The sequence below is a fragment of the Oncorhynchus nerka genome, linkage group LG8 (genome assembly GCF_034236695.1).
Source record: "Oncorhynchus nerka isolate Pitt River linkage group LG8, Oner_Uvic_2.0, whole genome shotgun sequence".
Classification (NCBI taxonomy): Eukaryota; Metazoa; Chordata; class Actinopteri; order Salmoniformes; family Salmonidae; genus Oncorhynchus; species Oncorhynchus nerka.
Genome location: NC_088403.1, coordinates 72,273,961 through 72,300,302, shown reverse-complemented (window position 1 = coordinate 72,300,302; position 26,342 = coordinate 72,273,961). Strand labels below are relative to the sequence as shown.

The window sequence follows — 26,342 nt, the reverse complement described above, 5'->3', positions numbered from 1 at the left end:
CTGACTTAAAGAATGGGACTGTTCTGACATGAAGAATGGGACTGTTTTGACTTGAAGAATGGGACTGTTTTGACTTGAAGAATGGGACTGTTTTGACATGAAGAATGGGACTGTTGACTGACATGAAGAATGGGACTGTTCTGACATGAAGAATGGGACTGTTTTGACTTGAAGAATGGGACTGTTCTAACTGACATGAAGAATGGGACTGTTCTAACTGACTTGAAGAATGGGACTGTTTTGACTTGAAGAATGGGACTGTTCTAACTGACATGAAGAATGGGACGGCTATTCTGACTGACTTGAAGAATGGGACTGTTGACTGACATGAAGAATGGGACGTTGACTGACATGAAGAATGGGACTGTTTTGACTTGAAGAATGGGACTGTTGACTGACATGAAGAATGGGACTATTCTGACTTGAAGAATGGGACTGACTGTTTGACTTGAAGAATGGGACTGTTTTTTTACATGGAGAATGGGACTTTTTGACATGAAGAATGGGACTGTTTTGACTTGAAGAATGGGACTGTTTTGACATGAAGAATGGGACTGTTGACTGACATGAAGAATGGGACTGTTCTGACATGAAGAATGGGACTGTTTTGACTTGAAAGAATGGGACTGTTCTAACTGACATGAAGAATGGGACTGTTCTAACTGACTTGAAGAATGGGACTGTTTGACTTGAAGAATGGGACTGTTCTAACTGACATGAAGAATGGGACTGTTCTGACTGACTTGAAGAATGGGACTGTTGACTGACATGAAGAATGGGACTGTTGACTGACATGAAGAATGGGACTGTTTTGACTTGAAGTATGGGACTGTTGACTGACTTGAAGAATGGGACTGTTTTGACTTGAAGAATGGGACTGTTTTTGAAGAATGGGACTGTTTTGACTTGAAGAATGGGACTGTTGACTGACTTGAAGAATGGGACTGTTGACTGACATGAAGAATGGGACTGTTTGACTGACTGTTTTGACTTGAAGAATGGGACTGTTTTGACTTGAAGAATGGACTTGAAGAATGGGACTGTTTTTGGGACTGTTTGACTTGAAGAATGGGACTGTTTTGACTTGAAGAATGGGACTGTTTTGACTTGAAGAATGGGACTGTTGACTGACTTGAAGAATGGGACTGTTGAAGAATGGGACTGTTTTGACTTGAAGAATGGGACTGTTTTGACTTGAAGAATGGGACTGTTTTGACTTGAAGAATGGGACTGTTTTGACTTGAAGAATGGACTTGAAGAATGGGACTGTTTTGACTTGAAGAATGGGACTGTTTTGACTTGAAGAATGGGACTGTTTTGACTTGAAGAATGGGACTGTTTTGACTTGAAGAATGGGACTGTTTTGACTTGAAGAATGGGACTGTTTTGACTTGAAGAATGGGACTGTTTTGACATGAAGGCGGACTGTTTGACTTGAAGAATGGGACTGTTTGACATGAAGAATGGGACTGTTTTGACTTGAAGAATGGGACTGTTTTGACTTGAAGAATGGGACTGTTTTGACTGACTTGAAGAAATGGGACTGTTTTGACTTGAATGGGACTGTTTTTGACTGACATGAAGAATGGGACTGTTTTGACTGACATGAAGAATGGGACTGTTTTGACTTGAAGAATGGGACTGTTTTGACTGACATGAAGAATGGGACTGTTCTGACTGACATGAAGAATGGGACTGTTTTGACTTGAAGAATGGGACTGTTGACTGACATGAAGAATGGGACTGTTGACTGACTTGAAGAATGGGACTGTTGACTGACATGAAGAATGGGACTGTTTTGACTTGAAGAATGGGACTGTTTTGACATGAAGAATGGGACTGTTTTGACTTGAAGAATGGGACTGTTTTGACTTGAAGAATGGGACTGTTTTGACTTGAAGAATGGGACTGTTGACTGACTTGGAGAATGGGACTGTTGACTGACTTGAAGAATGGGACTGTTTTGACTTGAAGAATGGGACTGTTTTGACTTGAAGAATGGGACTGTTCTGACTTGAAGAATGGGACTGTTCTGACATGAAGAATGGGACTGTTTTGACTTGAAGAATGGGACTTTTTTGACATGAAGAATGGGACTGTTTTGACTTGAAGAATGGGACTGTTTTGACATGAAGAATGGGACTGTTGACTGACATGAAGAATGGGACTGTTTTGACATGAAGAATGGGACTGTTTTGACTTGAAGAATGGGACTGTTTTGACTTGAAGAATGGGACTGTTTTGACTTGAAGAATGGGACTGTTTTGACTTGAAGAATGGGACTGTTCTGACATGAAGAATGGGACTGTTTTGACTTGAAGAATGTGTGTGTGTGTGTGTGTGTGTGTACAGGTATGTTGCTGGCAGGTCTGGTGCTGCGTAACGTACCGTACGTAACTGAGGCGGTCCACATTGAGCAGACCTGGTCAGCAGCTCTGAGGAACATCGCTCTGGCCATCATACTGACCCGTGCTGGACTGGGCCTCAACCCTTCGGTACAGACAGACAGTCAGTCAGTTAGTTAGTTAGTTAGTTTCTCCATGGTTTTTACAGCTGAAGGTGTATGTGTTCAACAGGCTCTCCGCAGACTCAAGGCGGTGTGTGGACTGGCAGTAGGACCGTGTACAGTGGAGTGGAGGCATCAACAGTAGCTGTGATGTCTCACTTCCTGATGGGCTTGCCCTGGGTCTGGGGATTCATACTGGGGTAAACACACCTCAACACAGTGTTACTCTAGACAACAGTAGCTGTGATGTCTCACTTCCTGATGGATGGGCTTGCCCTGGGTCTGGGGATTCATACTGGGGTAAACACACACACCTCAACACAGTAGCTCTATCTGTCTCTCTCTCAATTCAATTCATTACAAGGGCTGTATTGGGAAATGTTTACGTGGCCAAAGCAAGTGAAATAGATAATAAACAAAAAGGAAATAAACAATAAATAAATAAACAGTAAACATTATACTCACAAAATTTAAAAAAGAATAGAGACATTATATTATGTCGACATACATTGTTGTAACGATGTGCAAAAAGTTCTGGTAGTCTTTGATATTTGAGTCGAAGATGAATATTTTATCATGTTTTTGCTATTTATTCTTTCTATAGAGCCAACAAGATTGGAGAAGTGGTTTACCCATACATATCCATTTTGGATACATAATTCTTCATGTTGTTGTTTGTTTAGTGTTTTCCAATTTTCCCAGAAGTGGTTAGAGTCTATCTTTAATTACATTGAGCTGTTTTCTGACATGCTGTTCCTTCTTTTTCCGTAATGTATTTCTGTATTGTTTTAGTGATTCACCACTAAAGTAGTTTCAGGTTTTCTGGGTCTCTATGTTTTTGGTTGGACAGGTTTCTCAATATCTTTCTTAGGTTTTTGCATTCTTCATCAAACCATTTGTCATTGTTGTTCATTTTCTTGACATTTTTAGGTTTGATAGGGAAGATAAGAGGTCAAATATTGCATTGCCTTTAAATTGTTTAACTTGGGTCAAACGTTTCGGGAGCCTTCACAATTTTCCACAATAAGTTGGGTGAATTTTGGCCCATTCCTCCTGACAGAGCTTGTGTAACAGGTCAGGTTTGTAGGCCTCCTTGATCGCACACACTTTTCAGTTCTGCAATAGGATTAAGGTCAGGGCTTTGTGATGGCCACTCCAATACCTTGACTTTGTTGTCCTTAAGCCATTTTACCACAACTTTGGAAGTATACTTGGGGTCATTGTCCATTTGGAAGACACATTTACAACCAAGCTTTAACTTAGTGACTGATGTCTTGAGATGTTGCTTCAATATATCCACATAATTTCCCTTCCTCATGATACCATCTATTTTGTGAAGTGCACCAGTCCCTCCTGCAGCACAGCACCCCCACAACATGATGCTGCCACCCCGTACTTCACGGTGGGGATGGTGTTCTTCGGCTTGCAAGTCTCCCTTTATCCTCCAAACATAACGATGGTCATTATGGCCAAACAGTTCTATTTTTGTTTCATCAGACCAGAGGACATTTCTCCAAAAAGTACGATCTTTGTCCCCATGCAGTTGCAAACCGTAGTCTGGCTTTTATGGCAATTTTGGAGCAGTGGCTTCTTCCTTGCTGAGCGGCCTTTCAGGTTATGTTGATATAGGACTCGTTTTTATTGTGGATATAGATACTTTGGTACCTGTTTCTCCAACATCTTCACAAGGTCCTTTGCTGTTGTTCTGGGATTGATTTGCACTTTTTGCACCAAAGTACGTTCATCTCTAGGAGACAGAACACGTCTCCTTCCTGAGCGGTATGACAGCTGCGTGGTCCCATGGTGTTTATACTTGCATACTATTGTTTGTACAGATGAACGTGGTTCCTTCAGGTATTTGGAAATTGCTCCCAAGGATGAACCAGACTTGTGGAGGTCTACAATTGTTCTTCTGGGGTCTTGGCTGATTTCTTTAGATTTTCCCATGATGTCAAGCAAAGAGGGACTGAGTTTAAAGGTAGGCCTTGAAATACATCCACAGGTGCACCTCCAATTGACTCAAATCATGTCCAGCCCATCAGAAGCTTCTAAAGCCATGACATAATTTTCTGGAATTTTTCCAAGCTGTTTCAAGGCAGTCAACTTAGTGTATGTAAACTTCTGACCCACTAGAATTGTGATATAGTGAATTATAAGTGAAATAATCTGTCTATAAACAATTGTTGTAAAAATTACTTGTGTCATGTACAAAGTAGATATCATAACCGACTTGTCATAACTATAGTTTAGTAACAAGACATTTGTGGAGTGAGTTTTAATGACTCCTCACCTAATTTCAGAGACTTGAACATCCAGACTGACACACAGCACAGAAACCTGTTTAATTTATTTACAAAAAGGCCATATACAGATGTAGCACCTTAATTTGATCACTCTTGTTGCGGAGAATTTTCCCGCACAGCAGGAAATGCAAACGTGTATTTGAGCTTTAAATGGCTTCTAAACTTTGTAATTTCCACTTTGAAATATCAGACCTGATTTACAAAAAATGTATCAACCCCTACAGAAATTATAATCCGCATAATAATTCACATTTCCTGAATTTTCCTGCTGTAGCAAACTGGATGAAATTATGATCCTACATCTGTATATTGAGTTGGTTTTAGAGTAGACTGTGTCTGTGTCGATGAATAATGATTTGTGTTAAGGTGAACATCGTGTGCAGGTGACTTGTTAAGGCTAAAGTGTGATTCATGTGACTTACAGTGGAAAGGGAATAGCTTTTGTGGATCAAGTTATAACGTGACTGTATATACAGTACAAATCAAACGTTCGGACACACTTACTCGTTCCAAATGTTTTTTCTATATTATACATTGTGAAGATATGAAATATAAATATATATAAATAACATCTAAATATAAACATAACAAACATTTATAAACAGAATCATGTAGTAAACAAATCCAAATATATATAATATAATATATAATAATATAATAATAATATATTTTATATATTTTAAGTAGCCACGCTTTGCCTTGATGAAAGCTTTGCACACTCTAGCATTCTCTCAATCAGCTTCACCTGGAATGCTTTTTCAATAGTCTTGAAGGAATTCCCACATATGCTGAGCACTTGTTGGCTGCTTTTCCTTCACTCTGCGGTCCAACTCATCCCAAACCATCTCAATTGGGTTGAGGTCGGGTGATTGTGGAGGCCAGGTCATCTGATGCAGCACTCCATCACTCTCCTTCTTGGTCAAAATAGCCTTTACACAGCCTGGAGGTGTGTTGGGTCATTGTCCTGTTGAAATGAAAATGATAGTCCCACTAAGCGCAAACCAAATGGGATGGCGTTTACAGCTGCAGAATGCTGTGGTAGCCATGCTGGATAAGTGTGCCTTGAATTCTAAATAAATCACTGACAGTGTCACCAGTAAAGCACCCCACCTCCCCTCCTCCATGCTTCACGGTGGGAGATAATCAGGTCATCCGTTCATCTACTCTGCATCTCACAAAGGCACTTAGAACCAAAAATCGCAAATTTGGACTGAGTAGTGGTTTCTTTGCAGCAATTCGACTATGAAGGCCTGATTCACATGTCTGTTACTTGAACTCCATGAAGCATTTATTTGGGCTGCAATTTCTGAGGCTGGTAACTCTAATGAACTTATCCTCTGAGGCAGAGTGTGTATGTAAACTTCCGACTTCAACTGTACATACCCAGCGTCCGACAGAGCTGCAGGAGTTGTGACCCGTTTTGTTGGTTATGTTGTCATAGTTGTGTCTAGGGGGCATAAGGGGGCATAAGGGGAGGAATGATGTCACCTCCAGGTAGCTGTCTGGGTATCAGATTCTTGTCCGGTTCTGGCATTTAGGCCGCCACAGACTAGTACATGTCCCTCTGCCTGCAAATGGTTGATCTCCCCTCCAGGATGGAGAAGCTGTCTTCATTAAAGGGGATTCTAGTGGGGGGGAGCCAGATGTAACATTTTCGCTGTTTTGACTATATAGTGAGTTAGTCATTTAGTCATGTTCCTGTTTGGGACTAGCCAGATGGGTAAGTTTGGTGGATGGGACTACCATGTCCATCTCCTTTACCACCCACCTGGTAGTGTGGTGGATGGGACTACCAGCCTCTGTAATAGAGGGCAACCAGTGGGTCCATCTCCTCTATACCTGGTAGTGTGGTAGATGGGACTACCAGGTCTCTGTCAGTGGGTCCATCTATACCACCCACCTGGTAGTGTGGTGGATGGGACTACCAGCTCTCTGTAACCTAGAGGCAACCAGTGGGTCCTCTTATACCATGTTTCACACCTGGTAGTGTGGTGGATGGGACTACCAGCTCTCTGTAACCTAGAGGGCAACCAGTGGGTCCATCTCCTCTATACCACCCACCTGGTAGTTTGGTGGATGGGACTACCAGCTCTCTGTAACCTAGAGGGCAACCAGTGGGTCCATCTCCTCTATACCACCCACCTGGTAGTGGTGGATGGGACTACCAGCTCTCTGTAACCTAGAGGGCAACCAGTGGGTCCATCTCCTCTATACCATGTTTCCCACCTGGTAGTGTGGTGGATGGGACTACCAGCTCTCTGTAACCTAGAGGGGCAACCAGTGGGTCCATCTCCTCTATACACCCACCTGGTAGTTTGGTGGATGGGACTACCAGCTCTCTGTAACCTAGAGGGCAACCAGTGGGTCCATTCCTCTATACCACCCCACCTGGTAGTGTGGTGGATGGGACTACCAGCTCTCTGTAACCTAGAGGGCAACCAGTGGGTCCATCTCCCTATACCATGTTTCACACCTGGTAGTGTGGTGGATGGGACTACCAGCTCTCTGTAACCTAGAGGACAACCAGTGGGTCTGTCTCTCTATACCACCCACCTGGTAGTGTGGTGGATGGGACTACCAGCTCTCTGTAACCTAGAGGGCAACCAGTGGGTCCATCTCCTCTATACCATGTTTCACCTGGTAGTGTGGTGGATGGGACTACCAGCTCTCTGTAACCTAGAGGACAACCAGTGGGTCTGTCTCCTCTATACCACCCACCTGGTAGTTTGGTGGATGGGACTACCAGCTCTCTGTAACCTAGAGGGCAACCAGTGGGTCCATCTCCTCTATACCATGTTTCACACCTGGTAGTGTGGTGGATGGGACTACCAGGTCTCTGTAACCTAGAGGGCAACCAGTGGGTCCATCTCCTCTATACCAGGTTTCTTGTAGGATGACAATGTCTATATTTCCAATTTCTTTTTGATGAAGTCTGGGTTCCTGCTCTTTAGGCCAAAGGCAGATGACCTCTGACCTTGTATATTCCAGGATGAGATAGTAAAAGCTATGTGTTCCATAGTGTTTTTGTGTGGTTTAGGGCCATCACAGTAGGTGTGAGCAGAGCATGTTGAGCATCTGATACATACCTCCCTCTTAGGTTGTAGGATGGGGGCGGGTGGATTAGTGGGGGTTGGGCTTGTTGCAACTCTCTATCTCTCTCTGATGTCTCATTCTCTCTCTCTCTCTCATTCTCTTCTCTCATTCTCTCATTCTCTCTCTCTCTCTCTCTCTCTCTCTCTCTCTCTCTCTGTCTCTCTCTCTCTCTCTCTCTGTCTCTCCCTCTCTCTCTTTCTCTCTCCCCTCCTCCCTCCCTCTCTCTGACTCCTCTCTCTCTCCCCCCTCTCTCTCTCTCTCTCTCTCTCTCCCCCTCTCTCTCTCTCCCTCCCTCTCTGACTCCTCTCTCTCTCTCTCTCTCTCTCTCTCTCCTCTCTCTCTCTCTCTCTCTCTCTCTCTCCCCCCCCTCTCTCTCTCACCCTCTCTCTCTCACTCTCTCTCTCTCTCTCTCTCTCTCTCCCTCCCCTCTCTCTCTCTCTCCCCCCTCTCTCTGACTCCCTCTGTCTCTCTCTCTCTCTCTCTCCCCCTCTCTCTCTCTCCCTCCTCTCTCTCTCTCTCTCCCCCTCTCTCTCTCTCTCCTGTCTCTCTCTCTCTCTCTCTCTCTCTCTCTCTCTCTCTCTCTCTGTCTCTCTGTCTCTAGGTTTGTTCTGAGTGCTGTATCCCCAGCGGTGGTGGTGCCCTCCATGTTGTTACTCCAGAAGGATGGCTACGGCGTAGGAGAAGGGAATCCCTACTCTGCTGATGGCTGCTGGGAGTTTGATGACATCCTCGCCATCACAGGGTTCACCACCTGTCTGGGCGTGGCCTTAAGCTTCCAGGTAAGTGAACATGTGACCACAGGGTTCTCAGCAGAAGCGACCGCCACCTAGACAGAACAACTGCCTTTCACACCAGGCTGAAGCCCCATTGACTTCCTGTTGCCACCTGGGCATCCAGGTTACATCTGACAACTAAAACTACAGGTTTTAGTTGGTATAACCTGTCTGTCTCCCTACAGGTTTTAGTTTGTATAACCTGTCTGTCTCCCTATAGGTTTTAGTTGGTATAACCTGTCTGTCTCCCCTACAGGTTTTAGTTGGTATAACCTGTCTGTCTCCCCTATAGGTTTTAGTTGGTATAACCTGTTTGTCTCCCCTACAGGTTTTAGTTGGTATAACCTGTCTGTCTCCCTACAGGTTTTAGTTGGTATAACCTGTCTGTCTCCCTACAGGTTTTAGTTGGTATAACCTGTCTGTCTCCCCTACAGGTTTTAGTTGGTATAACCTGTCTGTCTCCCCCTACAGGTTTTAGTTGGTATAACCTGTCTGTCTCCCTACAGGTTTTAGTTGGTATAACCTGTCTGTCTCCCCTACAGGTTTTAGTTGGTATAACCTGTCTGTCTCCCCCCTACAGGTTTTAGTTGGTATAACCTGTCTGTCTCCCCTACAGATTTTAGTTGGTATAACCTGTCTGTCTCCCCTACAGGTTTTAGTTGGTATAACCTGTCTGTCTCCCCTACAGGTTTTAGTTGGTATAACCTGTCTGTCTCCCCTACAGGTTTTTAGTTGGTATAACCTGTCTGTCTCCCCTACAGGTTTTAGTTGGTATAAACTGTCTGTCTCCCCTACAGGTTTTAGTTGGTATAACCTGTCTGTCTCCCTACAGGTTCTAGTTGGTATAACCTGTCTGTCTCCGCTACAGGTTCTAGTTGGTATAATCTGGGGTCGGGGGTGCTGGAGGTGGGAGGAGGAACAATCATCGGAATCATTCTTGGATTTTTCCTCCGTTTTTCCCCAGCAGAGACCAGGTAAGAACCTCACGTTGTGTGTCTCTCTCTGTCTGTGGATGTGTGGATTTTGAGAGTGCGGGTGGGTAGGTGGGTCTGTGCTACACTCATTTACATTATCAGTTAATACACACCTTCCATTCACATGGATTTATGTTTCATGACACAAATTCCAGCTATAAAGCCAGTCTCAGTGATAGGCCTATAACTTGTTATAGGCATTGAGTAGATTGGAAGAAAAAGGTGCCCAGAGTAAACTGTCTGCTACTCAGGCCCAGTTGCTAATATATGCATATTATTAGTAGATTTGGATAGAAAACACTTTCTGAAGTTTCTAAAACAGTTTGAATGATGTCTGTGAGTATAACAGAACTCATATGGCAGGCAAAAATCCAACCAGGAAGTGGGAAATCTGAGGTTTGTAGGTTTTCAACTCATCCCCTATTGAAGATACAGTGAGATATTGGTCATCTTGCATTTCCTACGGCTTCCACTAGATGTCAACAGATGAACCTTGTTTGATGCTTCTTCTGTGAGGTGGGGGCGAATGAGAGGGGAATGAGTCAGGTGTCTGCCAGAGAGCCATGAGCTGACCAACGGTTGGAACGGTTGGAACATTATTGAAGATTTATGTTAAAAACATCATAAAGATTGATTCTATACTTTGTTTGACATGTTTCTGCGGACTGTAACGGAACTTTTTGACTTTTCGTCTCCTAGTGCGTCATGAATTTGGATTACAGGGCTGAAAGCACTAACAAAAGGAGATATTTGGACATAAATGATCAACTTTATCGAACAAATCCAACATTTATTGTGGAACTGGGATTCCTTGGAGTGCATCCTGATGAAGATCATCAAAGGTAAGTGAATATTTATAATGTTATTTCTGACTAATGTTGACTCCACAACATGGCGGATATCACTTTGGCTGTTTTGGTCTCTGGAGCGCTGTACTCAGATTATTGCCTGGTTTCCTTTTCCGTAAAGTTTTTTTTGAAATCTGACACAGCGGTTGCATTAAGGAGGAGTGTATCTAAAGTTCCATGTATAATAGTTGTATCTTTTATCAATGTTTATTATGAGTATTTCTGTAAATGAATTTGCTCTCGGCAAAATCACTGCATGTTTTGGAACTACTGAACATAACGCGCCAATGTAAAATGAGATTTTTGGATATAAATATGAACTTTATCGAACAAAACATATATGTATTGTGTAACATGAAGTCCTATGAGTGTCATCTGATGAAGATCATCAAAGGTTAGTGATTCATTTTATCTATATTTGTGCTTTTTTTTGTGACTCCTCTATTTGGCTGAAAAAATGCCTGTATTATTCTGTGACTTGGCGGTGACCTAACAATAGTTAGTTATATAGTTATAATCATTTGGTGTGCTTTCGCTGTAAAGCCGTTTTGAAATCGGACACTGTGATTAACAACAAGATTTCCTTTAAAATGGTATAAGATACTTGTATGTTTGAGGAAATTTAATTATGAGATTTCTGTTGTTTGAATTTGGCGCCCTGCACTTTCACTGGCTGTTGTCATATTGATCCCATTAGCGGGATCTCAGTGGTAGACCTATAGCTATAGATCCAGTCTCAGTGATAAAGCTATAGAGCCAGTCTCAGTGGTAGGCCTATAGCTATAGAGCCAGTCTCAGTGGTAGACCTATAGCTGTTAGAGCCAGTCTCAGTGGTAGACCTATAGTTATAGAGCCAGTCTCAGTGGTAGACCTATAGCTATAGAGCCAGTCTCAGTGGTAGACCTATAGCTATAGAGCCAGTCTCAGTGGTAGGCCTATATCTATATAGCCAGTCTCAGTGGTAGACCTATAGTTATTGAGCCAGTCTCAGTGGTAGACTTATAGTTATAGAGCCAGTCTCAGTGGTAGGCCTATAGCTATTAGAGGCAGTCTCAGTGGTAGGGCTATAGCTATTAGAGCAAGTCTCAGTGGTAGACCTATAGCTGTTAGAGCCAGTCTCAGTGGTAGGCCTATAGCTATTAGAGGCAGTCTCAGTGGTAGGCCTATAGCTATAGAGCCAGTCTCAGTGATAAAGCTATAGAGCCAGTCTCAGTGGTAGACCTATAGTTACTGAGCCAGTCTCAGTGGTAGACCTATAGTTACTGAGCCAGTCTCAGTGGTAGACCTATAGCTATAGAGCCAGTGTCAGTGGTAGACCTATAGTTACTGAGCCAGTCTCAGTGGTAGACCTATAGTTACTGAGCCAGTCTCAGTGGTAGACCTATAGTTACTGAGCCAGTCTCAGTGGTAGACCTATAGTTACTGAGCCAGTCTCAGTGGTAGACCTATAGTTACTGAGCCAGTCTCAGTGGTAGACCTATAGTTACTGAGCCAGTCTCAGTGGTAGACCTATAGTTACTGAGCCAGTCTCAGTGGTAGACCTATAGTTAATGAGCCAGTCTCAGTGGTAGACCTATAGGTACTGAGCCAGTCTCAGTGGTAGACCTATAGTTACTGAGCCAGTCTCAGCTGTAGACCTATAGTTACTGAGCCAGTCTCAGCGGTAGACCTATAGCTATAGAGCCAGTCTCAGTGGTAGACCTATAGTTACTGAGCCAGGGACTACTGAGCCATGGACTAATGCTACTTACGCTAAATCCTGACTCTGTCATCAGCATAACACAACAGGATTCGTGACTATTCAACGTACACCACCAGTCAAATGTCGTTGTGCACACCACTGTTGTACTGAGCCTTTATCTGTCTGTTTGTTGCCGCCTGTTAGCTTGCCATTCACCTTTGACCTTTGACCTCTCTCATCAACGAGCTGTTTTCACCCACAGGACTGCCGCTGACTGGATGGGTTTTGTTTGTCACACCATTCTCTGTAAAAAACCTCAGACCCTGTTGTGCGTGAAAAGCCCAGGTGGTCGTTTTCTGTGATAATCGATGTGGCAATGACCATTATTCCTCGCTCAAAGTCACCTAGGCCACTGGTTTCGCCCATTCTAACGTTCAATGGAACAGTAACTGAATGTCTTGATGCCTGTCTGCTGGCTTCATATAGCAAGCCATGGCCACGTGACTCACTCTCTGTAGGAGCCATCCATTTTCGTGAACGGGGTGGTGTACCTAATAAACTGGTGTATATTTGAAATTCCATTTAAGAAAGTTTGGAGCCAATTTTTGAATTGGTGGTTTCAATTTCTACAGGATCTTTCTGGTTGCGAAATATGATCTGATCTGCATGCTTTATCTGTTTACACAGGCAGACCCATTCTGATCTTTTGACCAATCAGATCAGCTCTGAAAAAAAGGTCGAGATGTGAAAAGATCTGATGTGAATAAAAAGATCTGATGTGATTGGTCAATAGAAATGGAAACACGGCCTTAGAGACTTTATGGCAAACCGCCCAGATGAGCTTATAGTCGGACCAAGGTTCGTATGTTTGGTGGTGTGTTTCAAGGTTGTTTCTGTGGTGAAATGGTATTTACTTTCCTCAGATCTGAACTTTTTCTGAAAAGATGATTACTTTGTTATAAGGACTATCCACTCATATGAAAAAAAAAATATGTTCAAGCAAGGACAGGCTTTGTTGTAATCCTGTTCTGTTGGGGACAAGGTTACCTAGTGAGATTACCTGAGTATACTAAACACTAAGAACACAGGCTCTTTCCATCCCTTATTGATGTCACTTGTTAAATCCACTTCAATCAGTGTAGATGAAGGGGAGGAGACATGTAGATGAAGGGGAGGAGACGGGTTAAAGAAGGATTTTTAAGCCCTGAGACGATGGAGACATGGATTGTGTATGTGTGCCATTCAGAGAATGAATGGGTAAGAAAACATTGAAGTGCCTTTGAACAGGGTATGGTAGTAGGTGCCTTTGAACAGGGTATGGTAGTAGGTGCCTTTGAACAGGGTATGGTAGTAGGTGCCTTTGAACAGGGTATGGTAGTAGATGCCTTTGAACAGGGTATGGTAGTAGGTGCCTTTGAACAGGGTATGGTAGTAGGTGCCTTTGAACAGGGTATGGTAGTAGGTGCCTTTGAACAGGGTATGGTAGTAGGTGCCTTTGAACGGGGTATGGTAGTAGGGGCCTTTGAACGGGGTATGGTAGTAGGTGCCTTTGAACAGGGTATGGTAGTAGGTGTCTTTGAACAGGGTATGGTAGTAGGTGCCTTTGAACAGGGTATGGTAGTAGGTGCCTTTGAACAGGGTATGGTAGTAGGTGCCTTTGAACAGGGTATGGTAGTAGGTGCCTTTTGAACAGGGTATGGTAGTAGGTGCCTTTGAACAGGGTATGGTAGTAGGTGCCTTTGAACAGGGTATGGTAGTAGGTGCCTTTGAACAGGGTATGGTAGTAGGTGCGAGGAGCACCAGTTTGTGTCAAGATCTACAACGCTGCTGGGTTTTTCACACTCACACAGTTTCTTGTGTTTATCAAGAACGGTCCACCACCCAAAGGACATCCAGCCAACTTGACAACTGGGGGAAGCATTGGAGTCAACATGGGCCAGTATCCCTGTTGAACACTTTCAACACCTTGTGGAGTCCATGTCCTGATGAATTGAGGCTTTTCTGAGGTGCAACTCAATATTGGAAAGGTGTTCTCAGTGTAAAATAAACAATATTTCTTTCCAAGACATTTGTTTACATTCAAATGAATCATAGGCTTCTACACCCCTTTGAAGGAGTTAACATACCTTTATGAAATCAAAGGCTTTTTGGAAGTCTGTAAAACAGGAAAATACACTGGGTGAACAAAACATTAGGAACACATGGCCCTTTTGAACAGCCCCCAAAACATTAGGAACACATGGCCCTATTGAACAGCCCCCAAAACATTAGGAACACATGGCCCTATTGAACAGCCCCCAAAACATTAGGAACACATGGCCCTATTGAACAGCCCCCAAAACATTAGGAACACATGGCCCTATTGAACAGCCCCCAAAACATTAGGAACACATGGCCCTATTGAACAGCCTCAACAAAACATTAGGAACACATGGCCCTTTTGAACACCCCCCCAACAAAACATTAGGAACACATGGCCCTTTTGAACAGCCTCAAAACATTAGGAACACATGGCCCTTTTGAACATCCCCCCCAACAAAACATTAGAAACACATGGCCCTTTTGAACAGCCCCAACAAAAGAACAGCAACGATGACTCAGACCAGGCACCTACTACACTGGTGAACCATTCAGCCTCAGGCCACATCATCTATGGGCCTATGACGTAGATTATTAAAGAATCTACATCTTTAAGCTGGGACGTTTCTCATGAAAACAAATATTAGCTTTTTTGGTTTTAACTTAAGGTTAGGGTGAGGCATGAGGTTAGCAGTGTGGTTAGGGTTAGGTTTAAAAGTCTGATTTTAAGAAGATAAACTGTAGCCATAGTTATGACTTTGTGGCTGTGATACTTGGCACTGGTACATTTCTTGTCCATTTATATTTGCTTGGGAGGGGTAGAGTTTATTTCTGGTTTGAAACGTAGGGAGGTTTATCAGATTCAGAAACATTCTAATTTGGTCTGACAAGGAGTTGTGGTTTGATTTTATTTATAGCTCCATATGTGTTAAGTCTACTATACTGTTTCCATATGTGTTAAGTCTACTATACTGTTTCCATATGTGTTAAGTCTACTATACTGTTTCCATATGTGTTAAGTCTACTATACTATTTCCTAGTGTGTTAAGTCTACTATACTATTTCCTAGTGTGTTAAGTCTACTATACTATTTCCTAGTGTGTTAAGTCTACTATACTATTTCCATATGTGTTAAGTCTACTATACTGTTTCCTAGTGTGTTAAGTCTACTATACTATTTCCTAGTGTGTTAAGTCTACTATACTATTTCCTAGTGTGTTTAGTCTACTATACTATTTCCTAGTGTGTTAAGTCTACTATACTATTTCCATATGTGTTAAGTCTACTATACTGTTTCCTAGTGTGTTAAGTCTACTATACTGTTTCCATATGTGTTAAGTCTACTATACTATTTCCATATGTGTTTAGTCTACTATACTATTTCCTAGTGCAGAGCCAAATGTAAACCCTTCATCCATTAACATTGTCCTGACCCAGGCTGTTACAGAGTTGGACTACTTGCTTCCCACTGTTGTTGACAAAGATCGTTTCTGTCTCTCCTCATGCTCTCCCTTCGCTCTCTCTCCCTCTCTCCCACCTCTCTCTCTCTCCCACCTCTCTCTCTCTATCCCTCTCTCCATCCTCCATATCTCCCTCATCTCCCTCTCTCTCCCTCTCTCTCCCTCTCTCCCACCTCTCTCTCTCTATCCCCTCTCTCCATCCTCCATATCTCCCTCATCTCCCTCTCTCTCCCTCTCTCCCACCTCTCTCTCTCTATCCCCTCTCTCCATCCTCCATATCTCCCTCATCTCCCTCTCTCTCCCTCTCTCCCACCTCTCTCTCTCTATCCCCTCTCTCCATCCTCCATATCTCCATCATCTCCCCCTCCCTCTCCCTCTTTTTCTCTCCCTCCTCTCTCTCTTTCTCCCCCCCCCCCCCTCCTCTCTTTCCTTCTCTCTTTCTGTCTCTAGGAGGATGTGGTATTGAGGAGGAGTGCGATGTTGTTGGGGCTGTCTGTGTTTGTTGTGTTCGGAAGTAGAGTGGCTGGTTTCCCGGGAGCAGGAGGACTCTGTACTCTGGTCATGGCCTTCCTAGCTGCGCTGGGCTGGGGGGCAGAGAAGGTTAGTGTGTTTATAAAGCATTTATCTTGTTCTTTACTGACTTAGTTAGATAAAGGTTAAATCTATGTCGACACCCCTTCAAATGAGTGGATTCGGCTATTTCAGCCACAACCGTTGCTGACCGGTGTATAAAATCGAGTACACAGCCATGCAATCTCCATAGTCAAACATTAGCAGGAGAATGGCCCGTGCTGAAGAGATCAGGGACTTTCAACGTGACACCATTATAGGATGTCACCTTTCCAACAAGTCAGTTTGTCAGATTTCTGCCCTGCTAGAGCCGCCCCGGTCAACTGTAAGTGCTGTTATTGTGAAGCGGAAAGGTCTAGGAGCAACAACGGCTCAGTCACAACGTGGTAGGCCACACAAGCTCACATCATCATATATAACTACATCATATATAACTACATCATATATAACTACATCATATATAACTACATCAGTAATGTCATTACATCATCATATATAACTACATCATATATAACTACATCATATATAACTACATCATATATAATTACATCATATATAACTACATCATATATAACTACATCATATATAATTACATCATATATAACTACATCATATATAACTACATCATATATAACTACATCATATATAATTACATCATATATAACTACATCATATATAATTACATCATATATAACTACATCATATATAACTACATCATATATAACTACATCATATATAACTACATCATATATAACTACATCAGTAATGTCATTACATCATCATATATAACTACATCATATATAACTACATCATATATAATTACATCATATATAACTACATCATATATAACTACATCATATATAACTACATCATATATAACTACATCATATATAATTACATCATATATAACTACATCAGTAATGTCATTACATCATCATATATAACTACATCATATATAACTACATCATATATAATTACATCATATATAACTACATCATATATAACTACATCATATATAACTACATCATATATAACTACATCATATATAACTACATCATATATAATTACATCATATATAACTACAGCTGTAACGTCATTAAATCTTCATATATAATTACATCATATATAACTACATCATATATAACTACATCATATATAACTACATCATATATAACTACATCATATATAACTACATCATATATAACTACATCATATATAATTACATCATATATAACTACATCATATATAACTACATCATATATAACTACATCATATATAACTACATCATATATAACTACAGCTGTAATGTCATTACATCATATATAACTACATCATATATAACTACAGCTGTAATGTCATTACATCATCATATATAACTACATCATATATAACTACATCATATATAACTACATCATATATAACTACATCATATATAACTACAGCTGTAATGCCATTACATCATCATATATAACTACATCATATATAACTACATCATATATAACTACATCATATATAACTACATCATATATAACTATATAACTACATCATATATAACTACATCATATATAACTACATCATATATAACTACATCAGTAATGTCATTACATCATCATATATAACTACATCATATATAACTACATCATATATAACTACATCATATATAACTACATCATATATAACTACATCATATATAACTACATCATATATAACTACATCATATATAACTACAGCTGTAATGCCATTACATCATCATATATAACTACATCATATATAACTACATCATATATAACTACATCATATATAACTACATCATATATAACTATATAACTACATCATATATAACTACATCATATATAACTACATCATATATAACTACATCAGTAATGTCATTACATCATCATATATAACTATATAACTACATCATATATAACTACATCATATATAACTACATCATATATAACTACATCAGTAATGTCATTACATCATCATATATCTTATTATTTCGGACTTATTCTCATATTTTGTATTTCCTTTCTTATATTTTTGGGGATATGTTTTCATTGTTTTGGATCGTTAGATATTACTGACTGTTGGAGCTGGAAACACAATCATTAGATATTACTGTACTGTTAACTAGAAACACAATCATTAGATATTACTGTACTGTTAACTAGAAACACAATCATTAGATATTACTGTACTGTTAACTAGAAACACAATCATTAGATATTACTGTACTGTTAACTAGAAACACAATCATTAGATATTACTGTACTGTTAACTAGAAACACAATCATTAGATATTACTGTACTGTTAACTAGAAACACAATCATTAGATATTACTGTACTGCTAACTAGAAACACAATCATTAGATATTACTGTACTGTTAACTAGAAACACAATCGTTAGATATTACTGTACTGCTAACTAGAAACACAATCATTAGATATTACTGTACTGTTAACTAGAAACACAATCATTAGATATTACTGTACTGTTAACTAGAAACACAATCATTAGATATTACTGTACTGTTAACTAGAAACACAATCATTAGATATTACTGTACTGTTAACTAGAAACACAATCGTTAGATATTACTGTACTGTTAACTAGAAACACAATCATTTGACCCTCAATAACATCTGCAAAATAATCTATAATTAGATGTTATTTTGGTACGTCCTTATGAAGTGTTATAACATGTTTATATTCTCTTGAGGTCCCAGTAGCTGTGGTGTTTATAAAGTGTTTATCATATCTTCATAAAGTGGTATAACATGTTTATAACCTTTCCAGGGCCCAGTAGCAGCAGTGGTAGGGAACTTCTGGGACATCTTCCAGCCGTTACTGTTTGGACTGATAGGAGCAGAAATCACAGTATCTACACTGAACCCCAATACAGTGGGTAAATACACACTACTACTATAATACTACTACTACTTCTGCCAAACTGCTACTACAGTACTACCATACTACTACTACTACAGTACTACCATACTACTACTACTGCCATACTACTAGTACTACTACTACTGCCATACTACTACAGTACTAGCATACTACTACTACAGTACTACCATACTACTACTACTGCCATACTATTACTACTGCCATACTACTACTACAGTACTACCATACAACTACTACCATACTAATACCACAATACTACCATACTACTACTGCTACCATACTACTACTACAATACTACCATACTACTACTACTGCCATACTACTACAGTACTACCATACTACTACTACAACTACTATACTGCTACTACGGTACTACCATACTACTACTACAACTGCTGTACTGCTACTACGGTACTACCATACTACTACTACAACTACTAAACTGCTTCTACAGTACTGCCATACTACTACAATACTACCATACTACTACTACTACCATACTCCTACTACAGTATGACCATACTACTACTACAGTACTACCATACTACTACTACAGTACTACCATACTACTACTACTGCCATACTACTACTATAGTACTATCATACTAGTACTACAGTACTACCATACTACTACTACTACCATACTACTACTAACACAATACTACTACTACTACTACTACTACCATACTACTACTACAGTACTACCATACTACTACTACTGCCATACTACTACTACCGTACTACCATACTACTACTACCATACTACTACTACCATACTACTACTACATTACTACCATACTACTACAGTACTACCATACTACTACTACTACAGTACTACCATACTACTACTACAGTACTACCATACTACTACTACTGCCATACTACTACTATAATACTACCATACTACTACTACAGTACTGCCATGCTACTACTACAGTACTACCATACTACTACTACTGCCATACTACTACTATAATACTACCATACTACAACTACAGTACTGCCATGCTACTACTACAGTACTACCATACTACTACTGCCATATTACTACTACAGTACTGCCATACTACTACTACTGCCATACTACTACTACAGTACTACCATACTACTACTACAACTACTATACTGCTACTACGGTACTACCATACTACTACTACAACTACTGTACTGCTACTACGGTACTACCATACTACTACTACTACAACTACTAAACTGCTACAACAGTATGGACATACTACTACAGTACTACCATTCTACTACTACTACCATACTCCTACTACAGTACTACCATACTACTACTACTACAGTACTACCATGCTACTACTACAGTACTACCATACTACTACTGCCATATTACTACTACAGTACTGCCATACTACTACTACTACCATACTACTACTACAGTACTGCCATACTACTACTACCATACTACTACTACCATTTACATTTACATTTTACATTTAAGTCATTTAGCAGACGCTCTTATCCAGAGCGACTTACAAATTGGTGCTTTCACCTTGTGACATCCAGTGGAACAGCCACTTTACAATAGTGCATCTAGGTCTTTTAAGGGGGGAGGGGAGAAGGATTACTTTATCCTATCCTAGGTATTCCTTAAAGAGGTGGGGTTTCAGGTGTCTCCGGAAGGTGGTGATTGACTCCGCTGTCCTGGCGTCGTGAGGGAGTTTGTTCCACCATTGGGGGGCCAGAGCAGCGAACAGTTTTGACTGGGCTGAGCGGGAACTGTACTTCCTCAGTGGTAGGGAGGCGAGCAGGCCAGAGGTGGATGAACGCAGTGCCCTTGTTTGGGTGTAGGGCCTGATCAGAGCCTGGAGGTAGTGAGGTGCCGTTCCCTCACAGCTCCGTAGGCAAGCACCATGGTCTTGTAGCGGATGCGAGCTTCAACTGGAAGCCAGTGGAGAGAGCGGAGGAGCGGGGTGACGTGAGAGAACTTGGGAAGGTTGAACACCAGACGGGCTGCGGCGTTCTGGATGAGTTGTAGGGGTTTAATGGCACAGGCAGGGAGCCCAGCCAACAGCGAGTTGCAGTAATCCAGACGGGAGATGACAAGTGCCTGGATTAGGACCTGCGCCGCTTCCTGTGTGAGGCAGGGTCGTACTCTGCGGATGTTGTAGAGCATGAACCTACAGGAACGGGCCACCGCCTTGATGTTATTTGAGAACGACAGGGTGTTGTCCAGGATCACGCCAAGGTTCTTAGCGCTCTGGGACGAGGACACAATGGAGTTGTCAACCGTGATGGCGAGATCATGGAACGGGCAGTCCTTCCCCGGGAGGAAGAGCAGCTCCATCTTGCCGAGGTTCAGCTTGAGGTGATGATCCGTCTTCCACACTGATATGTCTGCCAGACATGCAGAGATGCGATTCGCCACCTGGTCGTCAGAAGGGGGAAAGGAGAAGATTAATTGTGCGTCGTCTGTATAGCAATGATAGGAGAGACCATGTGAGGTTATGACAGAGCCAAGTGACTTGGTGTATAGCGAGAATAGGAGAGGGCCTAGAACAGAGCCCTGGGGGACACCAGTGGTGAGAGCACGTGGTGAGGAGACGGATTCTCGCCACGCCACCTGGTAGGAGCGACCTGTCAGGTAGGACGCAATCCAAGCGTGGGCCGCGCCGGAGATGCCCAACTCGGAGAGGGTGGAGAGGAGGATCTGATGGTTCACAGTATCAAGGCAGCCGATAGGTCTAGAAGGATGAGAGCAGAGGAGAGAGAGTTAGCTTTAGCAGTGCGGAGCGCCTCCGTGATACAGAGAAGAGCAGTCTCAGTTGAATGACTAGTCTTGAAACCTGACTGATTTGGATCAAGAAGGTCATTCTGAGAGAGATAGCGGGAGAGCTGGCCAAGGACGGCACGTTCAAGAGTTTTGGAGAGAAAAGAAAAGAAGGGATACTGGTCTGTAGTTGTTGACATCGGAGGGATCGAGTGTAGGTTTTTTCAGAAGGGGTGCAACTCTCGCTCTCTTGAAGACGGGAGAGACGTAGCCAGCGGTCAGGGATGAGTTGATGAGCGAGGTGAGGTAAGGGAGAAGGTCACCGGAGATGGTCTGGAGAAGAGAGGAGGGGATAGGGTCAAGCGGGCAGGTTGTTGGGCGGCCGGCCGTCACAAGACGCGAGATGTCATCTGGAGAGAGAGGGGAGAAAGAGGTCAGAGCACAGGGTAGGGCAGTGTGAGCAGAACCAGCGGTGTCGTTTGACTTAGCAAACGAGGATCGGATGTCGTCGACCTTCTTTTCAAAATGGTTGACGAAGTCATCTGCAGAGAGGGAGGAGGGGGGGGGGGGGAGGAGGATTCAAGAGGGAGGAGAAGGTGGCAAAGAGCTTCCTAGGGTTAGAGGCAGATGCTTGGAATTTAGAGTGGTAGAAAGTGGCTTTAGCAGCAGAGACAGAGGAGGAAAATGTAGAGAGGAGGGAGTGAAAGGATGCCAGGTCTGCAGGGAGGCGAGTTTTCCTCCATTTCCGCTCGGCTGCCCGGAGCCCTGTTCTGTGAGCTCGCAATGAGTCGTCGAGCCACGGAGCGGGAGGGGAGGACCGAGCCGGCCTGGAGGATAGGGGACATAGAGAGTCAAAGGATGCAGAAAGGGAGGAGAGGAGGGTTGAGGAGGCAGAATCAGGAGATAGGTTGGAGAAGGTTTGAGCAGAGGGAAGAGATGATAGGATGGAAGAGGAGAGAGTAGCGGGGAGAGAGAGCGAAGGTTGGGACGGCGCGATACCATCCGAGTAGGGGCAGTGTGGGAAGTGTTGGATGAGAGCGAGAGGGAAAAGGATACAAGGTAGTGGTCGGAGACTTGGAGGGGAGTTGCAATGAGGTTAGTGGAGGAACAGCATCTAGTAAAGATGAGGTCGAGCGTATTGCCTGCCTTGTGAGTAGGGGGGGAAGGTGAGAGGGTGAGGTCAAAAGAGGAGAGGAGTGGAAAGAAGGAGGCAGAGAGGAATGAGTCAAAGGTAGACGTGGGGAGGTTAAAGTCGCCCAGAACTGTGAGAGGTGAGCCGTCCTCAGGAAAGGAGCTTATCAAGGCATCAAGCTCATTGATGAACTCTCCGAGGGAACCTGGAGGGCGATAAATGATAAGGATGTTAAGCTTGAAAGGGCTGGTAACTGTGACAGCATGGAATTCAAAGGAGGCGATAGACAGATGGGTAAGGGGAGAAAGAGAGAATGACCACTTGGGAGAGATGAGGATCCCGGTGCCACCACCCCGCTGACCAGAAGCTCTCGGGGTGTGCGAGAGCACGTGGGCGGACGAAGAGAGAGCAGTAGGAGTAGCGGTGTTGTCTGTGGTGATCCATGTTTCCGTCAGAGCCAAGAAGTCGAGGGACTGCCATACTACCATACTACTACTACTACCATACTACTACAACTACTAAACTGCTACTACAGTCCTGCCATACTACTACAGTACTACCATACTACTACTACTACCATACTACTACTACAGTACTTCCATACTACTACTACCATACTACTACTACTGCCATACTACTACAGTACTACCATACTACTACTACTACCATACTCCTACTACAGTACTACCATACTACTACTACAGTACTACCATACTACTACTACTGCCATGCTACTACTACAGTACTACCATACTACTACTGCCATATTACTACTACAGTACTGCCATACTACTACTACTACCATACTACTACTACAGTACTGCCATACTACTACTACCATACTACTACTACCATACTACTACTACCATACTACTACAACTACTAAACTGCTACTACAGTCCTGCCATACTACTACAGTACTACCATACTACTACTACTACCATACTACTACTACAGTACTTCCATACTACTACTACCATACTACTACTACTGCCATACTTCTACTACTACCATACTACTACTACAGTACTACCATACTACTACTACTGCCATACTACTACAGTACTACCATACTACTACTACTACTACCATACTAATACTACATTACTACCATACTACTACTACAGTACTGCCATACTACTACTACTACTGCCATACTACTACTACAGTACTACCATACTACTACTACAGTACTACCATACTACTACTACAGTACTACCATACTACTACTACAGTACTGCCATACTACTACTACTGCCATACTACTACTACAGTACTACCATACTACTACTACTACTACCATACTACTACTACAGTACTACCATGCTACTACTACTACTACCATACTACTACTACAGTACTACCATCCTACTACTACAGTACTACCCTACTACTACTACTACCATACTACTACTACTACAACTACTAAACTGCTACAACAGTATGGACATACTACTACAGTACTACCATACTACTACTACTACCATACTCCTACTACAGTACTACCATACTACTACTACTACAGTACTACCATACTACTACTACAGTACTACCATACTACTACTACTGCCATGCTACTACTACAGTACTACCATACTACTACTGCCATATTACTACTACAGTACTGCCATACTACTACTACTACCATACTACTACAACCATACTACTACTACTACCATACTACTACAACTACTAAACTGCTACTAAAGTACTGCCATACTACTACAGTACTACCATACTACTACTACTACCATACTACTACTACAGTACTACCATACTACTACTACAGTACTACCATACTACTACTACTGCCATACTACTACTACAGTACTGCCATGCTACTACTACAGTACTGCCATGCTACTACTACAGTACTGCCATACTACTACTACAGTACTACCATACTACTACTACAGTACTGCCATACTACTACTACTACTGCCATACTACTACTACAGTACTACCATACTACTACTACAGTACTGCCATGCTACTACTACAGTACTACCATACTACTACTGCCATATTACTACTACAGTACTGCCATACTACTACTACTACCATACTACTACTACAGTACTGCCATACTACTACTACCATACTACTACTACCATACTACTACTACTACCATACTACTACAACTACTAAACTGCTACTACAGTCCTGCCATACTACTACAGTACTACCATACTACTACTACTACCATACTACTACTACAGTACTTCCATACTACTACTACCATACTACTACTACTGCCATACTACTACTACTACCATACTACTACTACAGTACTACCATACTACTACTACTGCCATACTACTACAGTACTACCATACTACTACTACTACTACCATACTAATACTACAGTACTACCATACTACTACTACAGTACTACCATACTACTACTACAGTACTGCCATACTACTACTGCCATACTACTACTACAGTACTACCATACTACTACTACTGCCATACTACTACTACAGTACTACCATACTACTATTACTACTACCATACTACTACTACTACAGTACTACCATGCTACTACTACTACTACCATACTACTACTACAGTACTACCATACTACTACAACAGTACTACCATACTACTACTACTACCATACTACTACTACTACTACTACTACAGTACTACCATACTACTACAACCATACTACTACTACTACCATACTACTACAACTACTAAACTGCTACTACAGTACTGCCATACTACTACAGTACTACCATACTACTACTACTACCATACTACTACTACAGTACTACCATACTACTACTACTGCCATACTACTACTACAGTACTGCCATGCTACTACTACAGTACTGCCATACTACTACTACAGTACTACCATACTACTACTACAGTACTGCCATACTACTACTACTACTACAGTACTGCCATACTACTACTACTGCCATACTACTACTACCGTACTACCATACTACTACTACAACTACTATACTGCTACTACGGTACTACCATACTACTACTACAACTACTGTACTGCTACTACGGTACTACCATACTACTACTACTACAACTACTAAACTGCTACAACAGTATGGACATACTACTACAGTACTACCATACTACTACTACTACCATACTCCTACTACAGTACTACCATACTACTACTACTGCCATACTACTACTACTACCATACTACTACTACAGTACTACCATACTACTACTACTGCCATACTACTACAGTACTACCATACTACTACTACTACTACCATACTAATACTACAGTACTACC

General features: G+C 41.9%; 1 pseudogene; it reads left to right on the top strand.

Annotated features, from left to right (window-relative positions):
- The first annotated feature begins 2,354 nt into the window (after positions 1–2,354).
- LOC115115144 (sodium/hydrogen exchanger 9B2-like) overlaps positions 2,355–26,342 on the top strand; it is a 47,951-nt pseudogene continuing 23,963 nt past the window's right edge.